This window comes from Pseudophryne corroboree, unplaced genomic scaffold (assembly GCF_028390025.1).
Source record: "Pseudophryne corroboree isolate aPseCor3 unplaced genomic scaffold, aPseCor3.hap2 scaffold_1333, whole genome shotgun sequence".
NCBI lineage: Eukaryota > Metazoa > Chordata > Amphibia > Anura > Myobatrachidae > Pseudophryne > Pseudophryne corroboree.
In genome coordinates, this window is record NW_026967959.1 from 129,277 (window position 1) to 149,522 (window position 20,246).

General features: G+C 41.6%; 5 non-coding genes and 1 pseudogene across 5 annotated transcripts; all 6 read right to left on the bottom strand.

Annotated features, from left to right (window-relative positions):
* Positions 1-8,262: 8,262 nt before the first annotated feature.
* Positions 8,263-8,426, bottom strand: LOC134994872 (U1 spliceosomal RNA). Its single transcript, XR_010197819.1, has one exon. It is a non-coding gene; the product is annotated as a U1 spliceosomal RNA (small nuclear RNA).
* Positions 8,427-9,069: 643 nt separating this feature from the next.
* On the bottom strand, positions 9,070-9,232 carry LOC134994875 (U1 spliceosomal RNA). The gene has a single exon (XR_010197822.1). It is a non-coding gene; the product is annotated as a U1 spliceosomal RNA (small nuclear RNA).
* A 152-nt stretch (positions 9,233-9,384) lies between these two features.
* On the bottom strand, positions 9,385-9,548 carry LOC134994871 (U1 spliceosomal RNA). Its single transcript, XR_010197818.1, has one exon. It is a non-coding gene; the product is annotated as a U1 spliceosomal RNA (small nuclear RNA).
* Positions 9,549-10,240: 692 nt separating this feature from the next.
* LOC134994876 (U1 spliceosomal RNA) lies at positions 10,241-10,382 on the bottom strand (annotated as a pseudogene).
* Positions 10,383-10,534: 152 nt separating this feature from the next.
* Positions 10,535-10,698, bottom strand: LOC134994873 (U1 spliceosomal RNA). Its single transcript, XR_010197820.1, has one exon. It is a non-coding gene; the product is annotated as a U1 spliceosomal RNA (small nuclear RNA).
* Positions 10,699-11,369: 671 nt separating this feature from the next.
* LOC134994874 (U1 spliceosomal RNA) lies at positions 11,370-11,526 on the bottom strand. The gene has a single exon (XR_010197821.1). It is a non-coding gene; the product is annotated as a U1 spliceosomal RNA (small nuclear RNA).
* Between the last annotated feature and the right edge of the window lie 8,720 nt (positions 11,527-20,246).

Genomic DNA, 20,246 nt, shown 5'->3' on the forward strand with positions numbered 1-20,246 from the left:
TTGTAAGATGTTTCTTCCATCAACCAACGAATAAACACATTGGTACTTTCCCATGATGAGTGAGTGTTTCAGGATCTCTTGCACTTACATGTGCAGCAGAGTACAGCAATGGAAGCATGCTGGGCCCATAACCCAGAGGTAGGCAGATTGAAACTATCCTCTGCTATATGCTTTTTTTTTGTTAATTAAAGTAATCCAAAACTGGGATTGATTTTTTGGCTCTTTTATTTTTACTTAAAGTACAATAACTTTTACCATTTTAATTTGTTTTAATAGTATATTGACAGTATTGATTTCTTTCAAAAATCCACTTAATTTTCTTTACCCTATTATTAAAATGGTAATTGACAAAAACAAACTACATTGTCACCAGAAGAGCAATACAAAATGTACAAGTGATATATTAAAATCATCTTTCCAGCTTGAATTTCAATGATGCATTGGGGCAATGATTTTGTGAGAAACATCTTCACCCTTAAATAAAGATTTTCTTAATTCCTTACCTGTGTGATAATTAGATATCACCTTGTTTTCGCATTAAACATACTTCCACATGAGAAAGCAGCAAGGATGCAGTGGCGTTAATGTTTCCTGGTGTCAACTTGTATTATTTCACGAGACATTGAAATGAGGATGCATCTTGCTGCCTTTCCAATGAAGCAAGTTTAATTTAGTAATAGGTGAAAAACCATCCCTACAAAGGTGTTAATCAGAGACTTGGCTTTGTGGACACTTTTCAGAGAACAAATTTGTTAGCATAAAAATAAAGCCAGAAAATGAAGAGCTGTTTAATCACTCAATTGGATTTTTCTGCCAGCATATTTTTTTTCTCTGCAAACCACTGCTAAATTGTGCTTCCTAGCTGTTTTTATAAAATCAATGAATCAAATCTAACTCTGATTACATCAGAGAAGGCCAGGTACCCTACACCATAACAGGGGGTTTGAAATTTTGACTTGTCTACTTAAAGATCACCAAAATCTGATAACAAGGTCAATTACATCCCTGGGTGGGATTGAATCACCAACCTTCTAGTTAATAACCGTACACACTAACTGATTGCGCCACAGAGACACTTTGCGAAAGTGCATACTGACAAACGCTAATAAGCATTCATCTAAAACGTTTCCTAGAAAAACTTTAAAAAGTCAATAATCTGGAGAGTTTTTGTAAGATGTTTCTTCCATCAACCAATGAAGAAACACATTGGTACTTTCCCATGATGAGTGAGTGCTTCAGGATCTCTTGCACTTACATGTGCAGCAGAGTACAGCAATGGAAGCATGCTGGGCTCATAACCCAGAGGTAGGCAGATTGTAACTATCCTCTGCTGTATGCTTTTTTTTTAATTAAAGTAATCCAAAACTGGGATTGATATTTTGGCTCTTTTATTTTTACTTAAAGTACAATAACTTTTACCATTTTAATTTGTTTTAATAGTATATTGACAGTATTGTTTTCTTTCAAAAATCCACTTAATTTTCTTTACCCTATTATTAAAATGGTAATTGACAAAAACAAACTACATTGTCACCAGAAGAGCAATACAAAATGTACAAGTGATATATTAAAATCATCTTTCCAGCTTGAATTTCAATGATGCATTGGGGCAACGATTTTGTGAGAAACATCTTCACCCTTAAATAAAGATTTTCTTAATTCCTTACCTGTGTGCTAATTATATATCACCTTGTTTTCACATTAAACAGACTTCCACATGAGAAAGCAGCAAGGATGCAGTGGCGTTAATGTTTCCTGGTGTCAACCTGTATTATTTCAGTAGACATTGAAATGAGGATGCATCTTGCTGCCTTTCCAATGAAGCAAGTTTAATTTAGTAATAGGTGAAAAACCATCCTTACAAAGGTGTTAATCAGAGACTTGGCTTTGTGGACACTTTTCAGAGAACAAATTTGTTAGCATAAAAATAAAGCCAGAAAATAAAGAGCTGTTTAATCACTCAATTGGATTTTTCTGCCAGCATATTTTTTTTCTCTGCAACCCACTGCTAAATTGTGCTTCCTAGCTGTTTTTATAAAATCACTGAATCAAATCTAACTCTGATTACATCAGAGAAGGCCAGGTACCCTACACAATAAGAGGGGGTTTGAAATTTTGACTTGTCTACTTAAATATCACCAAAATCTGATCACAAGGTCAATTAAGTCCCTGGGTGGGATTGAACCACCAACCTTTTGGTTAATAGCCGAACACACTAACCGATTGCGCCACAGAGACACTTTGCAAAAAGTACATACTGACAAAGGCTAATAAGCATACATCTAGAACGTTTCCTAGAAAAACATTAAAAAATCAATAATCTGGAGAGTTTTTGTAAGATGTTTCTTCCATCAACCAACGAATAAACACATTGGTACTTTCCCATGATGAGTGAGTGCTTCAGGATCTCTTGCACTTACATGTGCAGCAGAGTACAGCAATGGAAGCATGCTGGGCCCATAACCAAGAGGTAGGCAGATTGAAACTATCCTCTGCTATATGCTTTTTTTTTGTTAATTAAAGTAATCCAAAACTGGGATTGATATTTTGGCTCTTTTATTTTTACTTAAAGTACAATAACTTTTACCATTTTAATTTGTTTTAATAGTATATTGACAGTATTGATTTCTTTCAAAAATCCACTTAATTTTCTTTACCCTATTATTAAAATGGTAATTGACAAAAACAAACTACATTGTCACCAGAAGAGCAATACAAAATGTACAAGTGATATATTAAAATCATCTTTCCAGCTTGAATTTCAATGATGCATTGGGGCAATGATTTTGTGAGAAACATCTTCACCCTTAAATAAAGATTTTCTTAATTCCTTACCTGTGTGATAATTAGATATCACCTTGTTTTCGCATTAAACAGACTTCCACATGAGAAAGCAGCAAGGATGCAGTGGCGTTAATGTTTCCTGGTGTCAACTTGTATTATTTCACGAGACATTGAAATGAGGATGCATCTTGCTACCTTTCCAATGAAGCAAGTTTAATTTAGTAATAGGTGAAAAACCATCCTTACAAAGGTGTTAATCAGAGACTTGGCTTTGTGGACACTTTTCAGAGAACAAATTTGTTAGCATAAAAATAAAGCCAGAAAATGAAGAGCTGTTTAATCACTCAATTGGATTTTTCTGCCAGCATATTTTTTTCTCTGCAAACCACTGCTAAATTGTGCTTCCTAGCTGTTTTTATAAAATCAATGAATCAAATCTAACTCTGATTACATCAGAGAAGGCCAGGTACCCTACACCATAAGAGGGGGTTTGAAATTTTGACTTGCCTACTTAAAGATCACCAAAATCTGATAACAAGGTCAATTACATCCCTGGGTGGGATTGAACCATCAACCTTTTAGTTAATAGCCGTACACACTAACTGATTGCGCCACAGAGACACTTTGCGAAAGTGCATACTGACAAAGGCTAATAAGCATTCATCTAAAACGTTTCCTAGAAAAACTTTAAAAAGTCAATAATCTGGAGAGTTTTTGTAAGATGTTTCTTCCATCAACCAACGAAGAAACACATTGGTACTTTCCCATGATGAGTGAGTGCTTCAGGATCTCTTGCACTTACATGTGCAGCAGAGTACAGCAATGGAAGCATGCTGGGCTCATAACCCAGAGGTAGGCAGATTGAAACTATCCTCTGCTGTATGCTTTTTTTTTTTATTAAAGTAATCCAAAACTGGGATTGATATTTTGGCTCTTTTATTTTTACTTAAAGTACAATAACTTTTACCATTTTAATTTGTTTTAATAGTATATTGACAGTATTGTTTTCTTTCAAAAATCAACTTAAATTTCTTTACCCTATTATTAAAATGGTAATTGACAAAAACAAACTACATTGTCACCAGAAGAGCAATACAAAATGTACAAGTGATATATTAAAATCATCTTTCCAGCTTGAATTTCAATGATGCATTGGGGCAACGATTTTGTGAGAAACATCTTCACCCTTAAATAAAGATTTTCTTAATTCCTTACCTGTGTGCTAATTAGATATCACCTTGTTTTCACATTAAACAGACTTCCACATGAGAAAGCAGCAAGGATGCAGTGGCGTTAATGTTTCCTGGTGTCAACTTGTATTATTTCAGTAGACATTGAAATGAGGATGCATCTTGCTGCCTTTCCAATGAAGCAAGTTTAATTTAGTAATAGGTGAAAAACCATCCCTACAAAGGTGTTAATCAGAGACTTGGCTTTGTGGACACTTTTCAGAGAACAAATTTGTTAGCATAAAAATAAAGCCAGAAAATGAAGAGCTGTTTAATCACTCAATTGGATTTTTTTTGCCAGCATATTTTTTTTCTCTGCAACCCACTGCTAAATTGTGCTTCCTAGCTGTTTTTTATAAAATCACTGAATCAAATCTAACTCTGATTACATCAGAGAAGGCCAGGTACCCTACACAATAAGAGGGGGTTTGAAATTTTGACTTGTCTACTTAAATATCACCAAAATCTGATCACAAGGTCAATTACGTTCCTGGGTGGGTTTGAACCACCAACCTTTTGGTTAATAGCCTTACACACTAACCAATTGCACCACAGAGACACTTTGCAAAAAGTACATACTGACAAAGGCTAATAAGCATTCATCAAGAACGTTTCCTAGAAAAACTTTAAAAAGTCAATAATCTGGAGAGTTTTTGTAAGATGTTTCTTCCATCAACCAATGAAGAAACACATTGGTACTTTCCCATGATGAGTGAGTGCTTCAGGATCTCTTGCACTTACATGTGCAGCAGAGTACTGCAATGGAAGCATGCTGGGCCCATAACCCAGAGATAGGCAGATTGAAACTATCCTTTGCTATATGCATTTTTTTTGTTAATTAAAGTAATCCAAAACTGGGATTGATATTTTTGCTCTTTTATTTTTACTTAAAGTACAATAACTTTTACCATTTTAATTTGTTTTAATAGTATATTGACAGTATTGTTTTCTTTCAAAAATCCACTTAATTTTCTTTACCCTATTATTAAAATGGTAATTGACAAAAACAAACTACATTGTCACCAGAAGAGCAATACAAAATGTACAAGTGATATATTAAAATCATCTTTCCAGCTTGAATTTCAATGATGCATTGGGGCAACGATTTTGTGAGAAACATCTTCACCCTTAAATAAAGATTTTCTTAATTCCTTACCTGTGTGCTAATTAGATATCACCTTGTTTTCACATTAAACAGACTTCCACATGAGAAAGCAGCAAGGGTGCAGTGGCGTTAATGTTTCCTGGTGTCAACTTGTATTATTTCAGTAGACATTGAAATGAGGATGCATCTTGCTGCCTTTCCAATGAAGCAAGTTTAATTTAGTAATAGGTGAAAAACCATCCCTACAAAGGTGTTAATCAGAGACTTGGCTTTGTGGACACTTTTCAGAGAACAAATTTGTTAGCATAAAAATAAAGCCAGAAAATGAAGAGCTGTTTAATCACTCAATTGGATTTTTTTGCCAGCATATTTCTTTTTCTCTGCAACCCACTGCTAAATTGTGCTTCCTAGCTGTTTTTTATAAAATCACTGAATCAAATCTAACTCTGATTACATCAGAGAAGGCCAGGTACCCTACACAATAAGAGGGGGTTTGAAATTTTGACTTGTCTACTTAAAGATCACCAAAATCTGATCACAAGGTCAATTACGTCCCTTGGTGTGATTGAACCACCAACCTTTTGGTTAGTAGCTGTACACACTAACTGATTGCGCCACAGAGACACTTTGCAGAAGTAAATACTGACAAAGGCTAATAAGCATTCATCTAAAACGTTTCCTAGAAAAACTTTAAAAAGTCAATAATCTGGAGAGTTTTTGTAAGATGTTTCTTCCATCAACCAACGAATAAACACATTGGTACTTTCCCATGATGAGTGAGTGCTTCAGGATCTCTTGCACTTACATGTGCAGCAGAGTACTGCAATGGAAGCATGCTGGGCCCATAACCCAGAGGTAGGCAGATTGAAACTATCCTTTGCTATATGCATTTTTTTTTGTTAATTAAAGTAATCCAAAACTGGGATTGATATTTTTGCTCTTTTATTTTTACTTAAAGTACAATAACTTTTACCATTTTAATTTGTTTTAATAGTATATTGACAGTATTGTTTTCTTTCAAAAATCCACTTAATTTTCTTTACCCTATTATTAAAATGGTAATTGACAAAAACAAACTACATTGTCACCAGAAGAGCAATACAAAATGTACAAGTGATATATTAAAATCATCTTTCCAGCTTGAATTTCAATGATGCATTGGGGCAACGATTTTGTGAGAAACATCTTCACCCTTAAATAAAGATTTTCTTAATTCCTTACCTGTGTGCTAATTAGATATCACCTTGTTTTCACATTAAACAGACTTCCACATGAGAAAGCAGCAAGGATGCAGTGGCGTTAATGTTTCCTGGTGTCAACCTGTATTATTTCAGTAGACATTGAAATGAGGATGCATCTTGCTACCTTTCCAATGAAGCAAGTTTAATTTAGTAATAGGTGAAAAACCATCCCTACAAAGGTGTTAATCAGAGACTTGGCTTTGTGGACACTTTTCAGAGAACAAATTTGTTAGCATTAAAATAAAGCCAGAAAATGAAGAGCTGTTTAATCACTCAATTGGATTTTTTTGCCAGCATATTTCTTTTTCTCTGCAACCCACTGCTAAATTGTGCTTCCTAGCTGTTTTTATAAAATCACTGAATCAAATCTAACTCTGATTACATCAGAGAAGGCCAGGTACCCTACACCATAACAGGGGGTTTGAAATTTTGACTTGTCTACTTAAAGATCACCAAAATCTGAACACAAAGTCAATTACGTCCCTGGGTGTGATTGAACCACCAACCTTTTGGTTAGTAGCCGTACACACTAACTGATTGCGCCACAGAGACACTTTGCAGAAGTAAATACTGACAAAGGCTAATAAGCATTCATCTAAAACGTTTCCTAGAAAAACTTTAAAAAGTCAATAATCTGGAGAGTTTTTGTAAGATGTTTCTTCCATCAACCAACGAAGAAACACATTGGTACTTTCCCATGATGAGTGAGTGCTTCAGGATCTCTTGCACTTACATGTGCAGCAGAGTACAGCAATGGAAGCATGCTGGGCCCATAACCCAGAGGTAGGCAGATTGAAACTATCCTCTGCTATATGCATTTTTTTTTTTGTTAATTAAAGTAATCCAAAACTGGGATTGATATTTTGCCTCTTTTATTTTTACTTAAAGTACAATTTCTTTTACCATTTTAATTTGTTTTAATAGTATATTGACAGTATTGTTTTCTTTCAAAAATCCACTTAATTTTCTTTACCCTATTATTAAAATGGTAATTGACAAAAACAAACTACATTGTCACCAGAAGAGAAATACAAAATGTACAAGTGATATATTAAAATCATCTTTCCAGCTTGAATTTCAATGATGCATTGGGGCAACGATTTTGTGAGAAACATCTTCACCCTTAAATAAAGATTTTCTTAATTCCTTACTTGTGTGCTAATTAGATATCACCTTGTTTTCACATTAAACAGACTTCCACATGAGAAAGCAGCAAGGATGCAGTGGCGTTAATGTTTCCTGGTGTCAACTTGTATTATTTCAGTAGACATTGAAATGAGGATGCATCTTGCTGCCTTTACAATGAAGCAAGTTTAATTTAGTAATATGTGAAAAACCATCCCTACAAAGGTGTTAATCAGAGACTTGGCTTTGTGGACACTTTTCAGAGAACAAATTTGTTAGCATAAAAATAAAGCCAGAAATGAAGAGCTGTTTAATCACTCAATTGGATTTTTTTGCCAGCATATTTCTTTTTCTCTGCAACCCACTGCTAAATTGTGCTTCCTAGCTGTTTTTATAAAATCACTGAATCAAATCTAACTCTGATTACATCAGAGAAGGCTAGGTACCCTACACAATAAGAGGGGGTTTGAAATTTTGACTTGTCTACTTAAATATCACCAAAATCTGATCACAAGGTCAATTACGTCCCTGGGTAGGATTTAACCACCAACCTTTTGGTTAATAGCCGTACACACTAACCAATTGCGCCACAGAGACACTTTGCAAAAAGTACATACTGACAAAGGCTAATAAGCATTCATCTAGAACGTTTCCTAGAAAAACTTTAAAAAGTCAAGTGAAGGAGATCCAACTGAGGCAGCACAAGGGAACTCTCGAAAGAGGAACAAGGCAAGAGGAAGATCTGAGACAAAGAAATCTGACTTTTACCAGAGCTGACCAGAGGAAAGCACAAACACAGTCCCCCTCTACCACAAATAATGCAGTCGAGTTTCCCACATTTGGGGAAATCACAGGGGTCAGCATACCCAGAATGCAATGAATGAACCTCACCCTGGGAGAACAATCTTCATGACCATGGTATCTCCTATGCAAAATAAGTATGATTTGGGATAGGGCTGGGGAGGGCCGCTGCTCAGGCACATCTCTGTCAAGTAAAGGAGATTCAACTGAGGCAGCACAAGGGAACTCTCATCTGGGGACAACAACTGCAGGGAGAACACATATTTTCAGATGAACATGGGAGGGCAGAAGGCTGCCTAATACTGAAGCACCCCCAAACAACAAACCAAATGCAACAACTAGTGCAAGCATTCCTGGGGGAAGGCCTGCAGCAGATGGATTTGCATATGATGTCATCCAAGCAGTGGGTCAAAGTTGGCTTCAACCCTCGTCTGCATATGAAAAGAAAAAAGGGATGTGCAGGGCATGGCGTCCTTTTGTGGCGCTTGGATGAACCCTCCTTCGGTGTGGGGCTCATGTTGGCTATGCCCCAGCCCCTGAAGCATTCAAGATGATTTCTTGCAGCAGCTGGGCACTGTAACAGCTCCAGAGTTGCTCTGTAAAGCATGTAAAAGGGTGTGGGCCCTGCAGCACTACCTGTAGTATGCATTGTGCGTTGGAAGGCACAAAGTAAGCAGACGGGAGAGGTCAGGATAGTGCGCAAGGGCATAGAAGGGAGCGGCTCAAGAAAAGAGAAGTGGAAACAGACAGCAAACTAGGCTGGAGAAAGACCTGAGACAAAGAGATCTGAATTATATGAGAGCCGACCAGAGGAAACACAAATTATGCAGTCAAGTGTCCCACATTTGGGGAAATCGCAGGAGCAGCACACCCAGAGTGCAATGGGTGAGCCTTGCCCTGGGAGAAGCACCTTCCTGATCATAGTATCTCACCTGGCAGGTAAATAGGAGTTGGGCTAGAGCTGGGGAGGGTCGCTGCTCGTGCACCCCCCTGTCAAGTGAAGGAGATCCAACTGAGGCAGCACAAGGGAACTCTCGAAAGAAGAACAAGGCTAGAGGAAGATCTGAGACAAAGAAATCTGACTTTTACCAGAGCTGACCAGAGGAAAGCACAAACACAGTCCCCCACTACCACAAATAATGCAGTCGAGTTTCCCACATTTGGGGAAATCACAGGGGTCAGCATACCCAGAATGCAATGAATGAACCTCACCCTGGGAGAACAATCTTCATGACCATGGTATCTCCTATGCAAAATAAGTATGATTTGGGATAGGGCTGGGGAGGGCCGCTGCTCAGGCACATCTCTGTCAAGTAAAGGAGATTCAACTGAGGCAGCACAAGGGAACTCTCATCTGGGGACAACAACTGCAGGGAGAACACATATTTTCAGATGAACATGGGAGGGCAGAAGGCTGCCTAATACTGAAGCACCCCCAAACAACAAACCAAATGCAACAACTAGTGCAAGCATTCCTGGGGGAAGGCCTGCAGCAGATTGATTTGCATATGGTAATGCCATCCAAGCAGTGGGTCAAAGTTGGCTTCAACCCTCGTCTGCATATGAAAAGAGAAAAGGGGCGTGCAGGGCATGGCGGCCTTTTGCGGCGCTTGGATGACCCCTAGTTCGCATTAAACACCTCCACCCTCCTTCGGTGTGGGGCTCATGTTGGCTATGCCCCAGCCCCTGAAGCATTCAAGCTGATTTCTTGCAGCAGCTGGGCACTGTAACAGCTCCAGAGCTGCTCTGTAAGGCAAGTAAAAGGGTGTGGGCCCTGCAGCACTACCTGTAGTTCGCATTGTGCGTTGGAAGGCACAAAGTAAGCAGATGGGAGAAGTCAGGATAGTGCGCAAGGGCATAGAAGGGAGCGGCTCAAGAAAAGAGAAGTGGAAACAGACAGCAAACTAGGCTGAAGAGAGACCTGAGACAAAGAGATCTGAATTATATGAGAGCCGACCAGGGGAAACACAAATTATGCAGTCAAGTTTCCCACATTTGGGGAAATCAAAGGGGCAGCACACCCAGAGTGCAATGGGTGAGGCTTGCCCTGGGAGAAGCACCTACATGATCATCGTATCTCACCTGGCAGGTAAGTAGGAGTTGGGCTAGAGCTGGGGAGGGTCGCTGCTCGGGCACCCCCCTGTCAAGTGAAGGAGATCCAACTGAGGCAGCACAAGGGAACTCTCGAAAGAAGAACAAGGCTAGAGGAAGATCTGAGACAAAGAAATCTGACTTTTACCAGAGCTGACCAGAGGAAAGCACAAACACAGTCCCCCACTACCACAAATAATGCAGTCGAGTTTCCCACATTTGGGGAAATCACAGGGGTCATCATACCCAGAATGCAATGAATGAACCTCACCCTGGGAGAACAATCTTCATGACCATGATATCTCCTATGCAAAATAAGTATGATTTGGGATAGGGCTGGGGAGGGCCGCTGCTCAGGCACATCTCTGTCAAGTAAAGGAGATTCAACTGAGGCAGCACAAGGGAACTCTCATCTGGGGACAACAACTGCAGGGAGAACACATATTTTCAGATGAACATGGGAGGGCAGAAGGCTGCCTAATACTGAAGCACCCCCAAACAACAAACCAAATGCAACAACTAGTACAAGCATTCCTGGGGGAAGGCCTGCAGCAGATGGATTTGCATATGGTGATGTCATCCAAGCAGTGGGTCAAAGTTGGCTTCAACCCTCGTCTGCATATGAAAAGAGAAAAGGGGCGTGCAGGGCATGGCGGCCTTTTGCGGCGCTTGGATGACCCCTAGTTCGCATTAAACACCTCCACCCTACTTCGGTGTGGGGCTCATGTTGGCTATGCCCCAGCCCCTGAAGCATTCAAGCTGATTACTTGCAGCAGCTGGGCACTGTAATAGCTCCAGAGCTGCTCTGTAAGGCAAGTAAAAGGGTGTGGGCCCTGCAGCACTACCTGTAGTTCGCATTGTGCGTTGGAAGGCACAAAGTAAGCAGATGGGAGAAGTCAAGATAGTGCGCAAGGGCATAGAAGGGAGCGGCTCAAGAAAAGAGAAGTTGAAACAGACAGCAAACTAGGCTGGAGAGAGACCTGAGACAAAGAGATCTGACGAGAGCTGACCAGGGGAAACACAAATTATGCAGTCAAGTTTCCCACATTTGGGGAAATCACAGGGGCAGCACACCCAGAGTGCAATGGGTGAGCCTTGCCCTGGGAGAAGCACCTACATGATCATAGTATCTCACCTGGCAGGTAAGTAGGAGTTGGGCTAGAGCTGCGAAGGGTCTGTCAAAGTCAGAAAAATATCTCTATGCACACTACCATATTTGCACCTCACCCAGGTCCGTGCTGCGCATGCGTACGCTCTCCCGTACGTGCGCATACTCACAGTCGCGGGCACCCGCAGGCGCATGGTATGCGTATTTACGGTAGAGTTTATGTGGTTGTAGCGTGCGACTCAATCGTAACATATTTTCACTAATAATGTATTTTGTAGATCATGGTCCCTTTGATAGATTCTGAAAGTTTGGTTAATATAGAATGTTTATGAACAGAGGAATCCCTCTTTGTTTGATACGAAGGGTCAGACAGGAGTAATACAGTGGTGTTTAGTATCCATCGGAAGAATATTTAATTAGAAATATTCCGGTGTTGGTTTGAAGCAGATCAATCGCTCGTGCGAATAGTTATGGACATAAGAAGTTTATGAACATTTACTTTATTTGCACTTTATTACCCATGCGGCGGGAAACCCAGTTTCCCTCCCACCTGAGCAGTTGGAAATAGTCACAGCCCACCTGTATGAATCAACCTATGACCTTTTGTTATAATGCGAAGCCGAATTCCTGTGTCCAATGAACAATGAGATTGTAGGGACCATTGAATTGTATTGTGTGTGGGGCATAAATAGGCAGGCCGACCGTATCCAGTTCTCTCTCTCTTCAACGGTTCTCATTGCTGATAATCGGGAGCTGGATATCGAGGCGCATGCGATCGTTCCCCTAGTGCGTAAGTTTTCTCCGTAATCATATTGTCTTACTGTGAGCCATCTCTCTCTCTCTCTATCTCTCTCTCTCTACTCTTTCTCTCGTATTTTCCTTTAATTGTATTGTATTGTATTTCCTGTGTAGTTTATCTGGTTAGTTGGTTTATGTTATATTGTAGTGTATGCTTTGTACTGTGATTCTTTTTGCAAGTATAATAGTCATAATACATATAATAGGTTTCGGACCCTAAGCCCAGGTATCTGTGTATTCTTTATAGTGTTAAGTATTCTCTGAGCGCCGGTGACGCTCAAGCAGCTTTGTAGTTAATCAGGTTACACCAGGTTGCACTTACACTCTGTCTCTACACTAAGGTATACTGTGTATCTCATCGTTAAAGGTATAGAGATAAAGGTTTAAACGTTGTAAGCGTCTGCACCGCTGGTGATCTCCTCGTGGTCCCGAGCGTACGCTACGCTATAGCGAATCATTACGTTAGTCGGCAGCCAATAGCGTGCCTGCCTGTGATCACTGGGCCGTAAGCGAACGTGACGCTTGAGCGTCTCGACTACGGTTGAGCGATCGCTACACAACTTGCGTACCCTTACGGTACTTCTTACGTAGATAGCGTATAGTGTTCTTAGACCTCTTAAAGTGTTTTATATACGATAAATATTCAGCTTTATCAATTGGCGGCTCGCCCGTCCTTCACATATCTGCACTAGGTAGATCAGCAGACATTATCCCTCAGCAAAGGGCGGGAGGTTGTATCCCTCGTAGTGCTGACAGGATAAGCGTCTGCTTCACTTAGGTAAAGAGTGCTGAAGGAATCCGGGAACCGGAGGTAAGAACAAAACGCTAGTGTCTTTTAAAACTGTTTATTTTTCTGTCTTGCGTACACACGCACGCACACATATATATATCTGCATTTCTTTTTCTTTTTCATTTTCGTATATCACTCTCCTGTCTGCCAGTTTTTATAGTTGATAGAAGTGCTAAAAAGAGAGTTGCCGTTATTTCATAGTTTAAGAGTAAAGGTAATATAGTTAAAAGATAGACAAACACACAGTTTCGCCTGGGAGATAAGGCGAAGTAAGTGTGTTTGTGTGGTAGATGATCAAGGATCATCTACATTGATAAAAGTATAAATTGTGTTACGGTGGATCTTTGCTTTGCGTATACGTGTCTCTAACAAAGACTTGCGTACGCAATCCAAAGGCCGACGCACGCAGCGTACGTTACGCAACGGAGCGTCCGGTTACGCCCACGTAGCTCAAGTCACGATAAGTTGATTTTTAACGCAAAGCGATAAATAACGCGAGGCGAGAAATAACGCAAGTCTATTTTTGGGTGTCCGAAATTTAGTTAACAGATCCTGCTCCTAATTGGTAACACACCTGATCTGAAGAAAAATTTCTGCGCAGAAATAGAAATAGAAACAAAAGTGTACATGTGATGAGTGAGTGTTTTTACAATTTTTAAAGGTTGAACCACAAGAAAAGTCGAGTACTCGTGAGGTACATGCGTGTAAGTGACGTGCACGGTGGCTAGGGAGGCATCTCTGGTTAAATATACAATTTTGAGCATTAGAGTATAGCAGACCAGGAGGTCATACTGTAACAAGACCAGGAGGTCATAACAGACCAGGAGGTCCAGGTACAGCTGACAAGGAAGTCTGCTATACAGTTCACAGGCACAACACCGAAAAGGGTTGGTGCAACACCCATATAGGCCATATAAGCTCTGGCTGAAGGAATTCGCAGTCGTAAGTTTCGATTCCATTGGTCTTTCCGTACATAAGCTTAGTTGTTTGTGTACTGAACGACTGGACCGCACGTAAGTGTGTGCAGTAGTTAGTAATCTGACCTAATACCATTAGAGTAAAGGGGTCACAAACGCTATCTGTACACTCTAACGTGATTTGTGTAATTTTTTTATTTTAAGGGAAGTTCGCTGCTCACTCAGGAACTATCCAGCAACCAATAGTTACTGGAAAGAGTAAGTGTTCTTCGGATAACCCTCGCAGGTTCCAGTAAATAGAGGTTCAGGTCGCAGGGGCCCTAGGTCGAGTACGCCAGCACCATATCGGTGTGATCAGGTCGTATTGGTCGGCGTGGGCGAGTGAGTGGGGTACTCGGTAAACCGCCACCGTCAGCCTATTGTTGGCATTTGGTTTTGCGTAAAGGGTTGGCTAAATAAAGCAACACTTTCGAACTATGGGGGCCACTTGTTCAGGTAGGGGGCGATCAACCTCGGTTCGGGTTGATTCAGTGGTCCGGCCAATTGGGTCGGCCAGGTATATAATGTGTGAGAAATATGGAAGTCACACAGAAACTTTATGTGATGAATGGGAGAGAATGACTGTACATGACGGGGAGAAATTCCCAAGAGTAGGGAGCTTCAGCTCAGAAGTGTTACAAAATTTAAGGAGGAGGATATGTCTCATAAAATCAACAAAGAGACGAATCCAGCATTATGATTATTTACAGTTGTGGCAACAGGAAGGTGAGATACAGAGAGGTTTGGCTCAGGCGGCGGGATCTGGCTCTAACAGAAAACTGATTGCCACGGCCCCGCCGCCACCATACATATCAGGAGAGAAGTTGATTGCGGAGAAAGACGCACTAAGGTGTAACACAAAATCACTTAGTAACTGTGTAAATGTTAATGATAATGTTAACCCATTAACCCATGCAAGTATTAACCCGTGCAAGTTGTACCCTGTTTTGAACTTTCCTCCGGAGTGTGATCAAGAGGACGAATCGGCAACAATTTCAGCGCTCTCTCTAGCAGCCACCATAGCAGAGACCACAGTAGGCACAGCTCCACCCACGAGATTAGTAAAGGCCCCTAGCGGAGGGATAGGTGAGGTCGTATCAACTGGTAAGTACGGCACCATGCATTATGCTGAAACTATTTCACCACAGCCTGTAGAATCTACACAGAATGAGGTTGTTAGAATTACACCTGTTAGAGTAATAGCAGTGCCAAATGGGAAAACAGACGCATCAGGAGCCACTCCCATTAGGAACATTGCCATGTACACTCCATTTTCCCGAATGGAATTAAGGACCATAGTGTCTGAATTTCCTGACCCTAGAAAAGACTTAGTTGCCAGTCAAAAATACATCAGAGACTTAGGTAACACTGTAGAGCCCAACAATAAAGACTGGCAGATATTGCTGAGAGCATGTTTACCCTCAAATGTCGACGCAACTCAATTTTTAGCTGATTGCGGACTAGGTCATGATGTACCTCTTACAGATGTGTACAACCAAGATAATGTGAAAAGAATAAACTTGCAGTTAAAAGAGTATTTCCCAGCAGTAGCTAAATGGAATAAGATATTCTCCATTAAACAGAAGGAGTCAGAGACAGCTGCAGAGTATTTTCACAGAGCATTATTAGAAATGCCAAATACACAGGCATAGAGGACATTAAAACAGACACAAACCATCGGGAAGTAGCAGTATCGGTACTGATGGATGGTTTAAAAGAGTCATTGAAGACTAGGGTACAGACCACGCAACCATGTTGGCGAGGTCTGTCTGTGGCTACTTTGAGAGAGGCTGCTATTGATCACGACAGAAACATCACCAGACACAGGGAACAACAAGGTGACAAATTAATGTCAGTAAGTATACAGGCTCTGACCACAAGGCAGCCTTTGTTTGTATCACCAAATCCTGTGGGTAAGTCAAGTATGGTTACTTGTTATTCTTGTCACAAACAGGGACACATGGCACGAGATTGTAGAGTAAAGAATCCACGAAACTCATACCAAACCCCTAGACAACGACACGACACACGACATTGGGAGCAAGGTCCGCAGAAACGGAGTTATGAGCCACATACAGGGGAAACAAAAAGATATCCCCCAAACAGAGACTGGCATGCCTCTGGTAGTTCCCAACTATCTCCCTCACAAGTAGTTGCTGCCAGCGGGATTCAGGGAGGTCACCATACCCAATAGGGGTGTGGCCATACCTGTAATCTGCAGCCAGTAAAATTAATTGCCAATCTTGGAAGTGAACCCGAGATCGCAATTAATGTAGCTGGTAAAACTTTAAACTTTCTTGTAGACACAGGTCAGTGATAAATTCGACAGTGGGCATGAGAACCACTGGTAGGACAATTCCAGCCATGGGAGTAACAGGAGTAGTCCAGCACTACCCTGTTAGCAAACCAGCCGAGATTACAATAGGGCCTTTGCATACCAAGCATTCCTTTTTGCTGGCTGCATCGGCACCAACCAATCTCCTGGGAAGAGACTTACTGTGTAAAATGGGGTGCGTCATTTATTGTACTCCTGAAGGTGTATTCTTGGACATACCTGAGAAACACGCTCAGGAAGTGCGAGACATGTTAGACTCCCCATCAAAATTAATGTCACATACCATTATGACAAATAGGAATCCATCCCAAATAGAAGAGATGACATCTCAGATACCAGAGTCACTTTGGACAAAAGACGGACAAGACACTGGATTAATGGCAAACGTAGCTCCAGTAGTTGTACAAGTAAAAGATGGTAGGATAGCTCCAAAAATCCCACAGTACCCTCTGAAGCCAGAGGTGGAGTTAGGAGTTTACCCAGTAATAGAGCGCTTGCTACAACAGGGCATTCTGGTAAGAACGTCCAGCACTGCTAATAGTCCCATCTTCCCTGTGAAAAAGAGTGGGGGGAGGGGTTACAGACTAGTGCAGGATCTAAGGGGGATTAACAAAATAGTTGAGAGTCAGTTCCCCGTAGTGCCAAATCCAGCTGTCATCCTAATGCAAATCCCTCCCACTGCCAAATTTTTCACTGTTATTGACCTCTGCTCCGCTTTCTTTTCGGTACCTCTGCACCCTGACAGCCAATATTTGTTTGCATTCACATACAGAGGAGTCCAATACACGTGGACTCGATTACCCCAAGGTTTCATAGATAGTCCAAGTATATTTTCTCAGGCTTTGCATGATTGTTTACAGTCTTTGCAACCAGACAGTGGATCAGTATTGATACAGTATGTGGACGATTTATTACTGTGTTCAGATTCACTGGAAGCATCTCTGAAGGATACGAAACAGCTCCTGTTTCATCTTTCAGACACCGGACACAAGGTGTCCAAAGACAAGTTACAATTATGCCAAACTAAGGTAAAATATTTGGGACACTGTCTAACACAAGGACCGAGACACCTGACCGCTGATAGAATCCAAGCAATTAGAGACATGACTCTGCCACAAACCCAGCAACAGATCAGAACGTTTTTAGGAATGTGTGGGTATTGCCGTAATTGGATCCCAGGGTTTTCCATTTTGGCGTTACCTTTGCAGGAAATGGTCTCCTCAAACAAACCTGATAGGATTTCGCATACAGACGAGTCCGAAACAGCATTTGAGAGACTCAAACAGTGCCTAACGCAGGCACCAGCACTAGGTATGCCAGACTATGGGAAACCCTTTGAACTATACGGAACAGAAAGTGCTGGTTGCGCGGCAGGTGTACTAACCCAAAAACACGGTGATGCCAGTAGGCCAGTTGCATACTACAGCGCTCAGCTAGACACGGTAGCGCGATCCCTCCCCACATGCTTGCGAAGCGTTGCTGCAATAGCATTGCTAGTGACAAAAAGCGAAGACGTCGTGCTAGGCCACAACCTCACAATCCATACGCCACATGCAGTATCAGCCTTATTGAATTCTGCCCAAACCAGACACGTCTCATCAGCGAGATTTACAAGATGGGAATTGGCACTAATGGCCCCCGTAAACATCACCATAAGGAGATGCAGTGCATTAAATCCTGCAACGTATCTCCCAGGTGTGCCTGGTCAGGCACAAAGGGTGGAAGGTGAGAGTGATGGGGAAGGAGGATTTAATACAAAGGAAGATACACATGATTGTATGGAATATTTGACCCAAAATTTTACCGCAAGGCCTGACATCAGTGACAACCCACTGGAAGATGCAGAACTCACGTTCTACACGGACGGTAGTTGTCATAGACAGTCAGACTCGGGAGACTTGTGTACTGGATACGCAGTCGTAGATGACCAAGACACCATAGAAGCGGAACCGCTAGGCCCACCTCACTCAGCCCAGGTTGCTGAACTGGTCGCCCTAACCAGAGCATGTGAATTGGCTAAGGGTAAGTCAGCCAATATCTACACCGATTCTAGATACGCATTCGGGGTAGTCCATGATTTCGGAGCCCTATGGCGCCTCAGAAATTTCATGACGGCCGCTGGTACACCGGTAGCGCATGCAGCTCACATAAAAAGGCTTCTAACAGCGATACAGGAACCCGACAGAGTGGCTGTTATCAAATGTAAAGCACACACATATAGCCAAGACCCGGTATCACTTGGTAACAGCCGAGCAGACGAAGCTGCTAAGTTAGCAGCTGCTACCCCCATACAGACAGACACCACACAATTAATGGTATTTAATACCATTAACACACAGAAGTTGTGTGAAATGCAAAATTTGTGTTCCACACAGGAAAGGGCAGTCTGGAAGGCAAAGGGATGTGGCCAGGAGTCCTCAGGACTCTGGACGGATGGACATGGTAAACCAGTGGCCCCCAGAGCATATCTTCCATGTCTGGCTGAAGCAGCTCACGGGCTGACTCATCTAGGCAAGGAAGGAATGTGCAAATTGGTAAGAGCATACTGGTGCGCCCCAGGATTCTCCTCTCATGCGAGTAAAAGAGCAATGTCATGCCTTACCTGTTTGAGAAAGAATATTGGAAAGGCAATACCTACAGAACCATCCCATATCCCACCTGCCGGCGGCCCTTTCCAGGTAATACAAATTGACTTTATACAATTACCCCCTTGTCGGAATTTGAAACATGTACTTGTTTGTATAGATGTTTTCTCAAATTGGGTCGAAGCATTTCCAGCGACAACAAATACCGCTATGTTTACTGCTAAGAAAATTGTGCAGGAATTTGTATGTAGATATGGTATCCCTAGAATAATCGAAAGTGATAGGGGTACCCATTTTACAGGTGATGTCTTTCAAGGAATGTGTAAGTTGATGGGAATTGATAGCAAGCTGCACACTCCGTACCGTCCACAGGCGAGTGCGAAGGTCGAAAGAGTGAACAGCACTATTAAAAATAAATTGAGTAAAGTGATGGCAGAGACAGGATTGACATGGCCAGAAGCTTTACCCATTGTATTGTACAGTATCAGAACCACTCCCAGGTCCCCTCTTAATCTGTCTCCCTTTGAAATCTTGTTTGGTCGACAACCGCATGCCATGATTAACCCTCAGGATGATTTGAAATGTAACAATGAAGTAACTGTAAAGTACTTGATTAACATGAGTAAACAGTTGAGGAATCAAAATGATAATCTGAAGTTAGTGATTCCTGATTTACCAGATAGTAATTGTCATGACATTGAACCTGGGGATTATGTAATGATACGGAATTTTCTACGCTCAGGTTGCCTTATTGACAGATGGGAAGGACCATACCAGGTCTTATTGACTAGCACTACGGCATTGAAGGTTGCTGAGAGAGAGACTTGGGTCCATTCATCCCACTGCAAGAAGGTTGCTGATCCAGAGAAGTCCCGTGATAAGAAACAGACGGTAGAGGTTGTATCACTGGAGTGTCTGTTCCAGGAGGACTGAGGCGGCACCTGAGCCTTGAAGACCGAGAGCTGTTGTCGACTCCCCACTCCCTTTTATTATTTTCCTCCACTTCCCATCCCCTCTCCCTCAAATTTCTTTTTCCTCCTTCTCATTCTTCTCCATTTCCTCCTATAAGATGGACTTGCCCCAAGAGACTGTGATCCGGATTTTCCTGTTGACCATGATGTTGACCAGAGCAGTCTGTTCCGGCGAGAGTACCATGGAGGTCGATAGAGGTTCTGGAATGGGTTCTGATGATAAAGATGGAGGCGTAGTTTTCCAGGATCAACCTAACCAACAAGCAAAGGCGAGTATCAGAAAACGATCCGATAGCATTGACCATAGAAGAAATTGTGACGGATTGT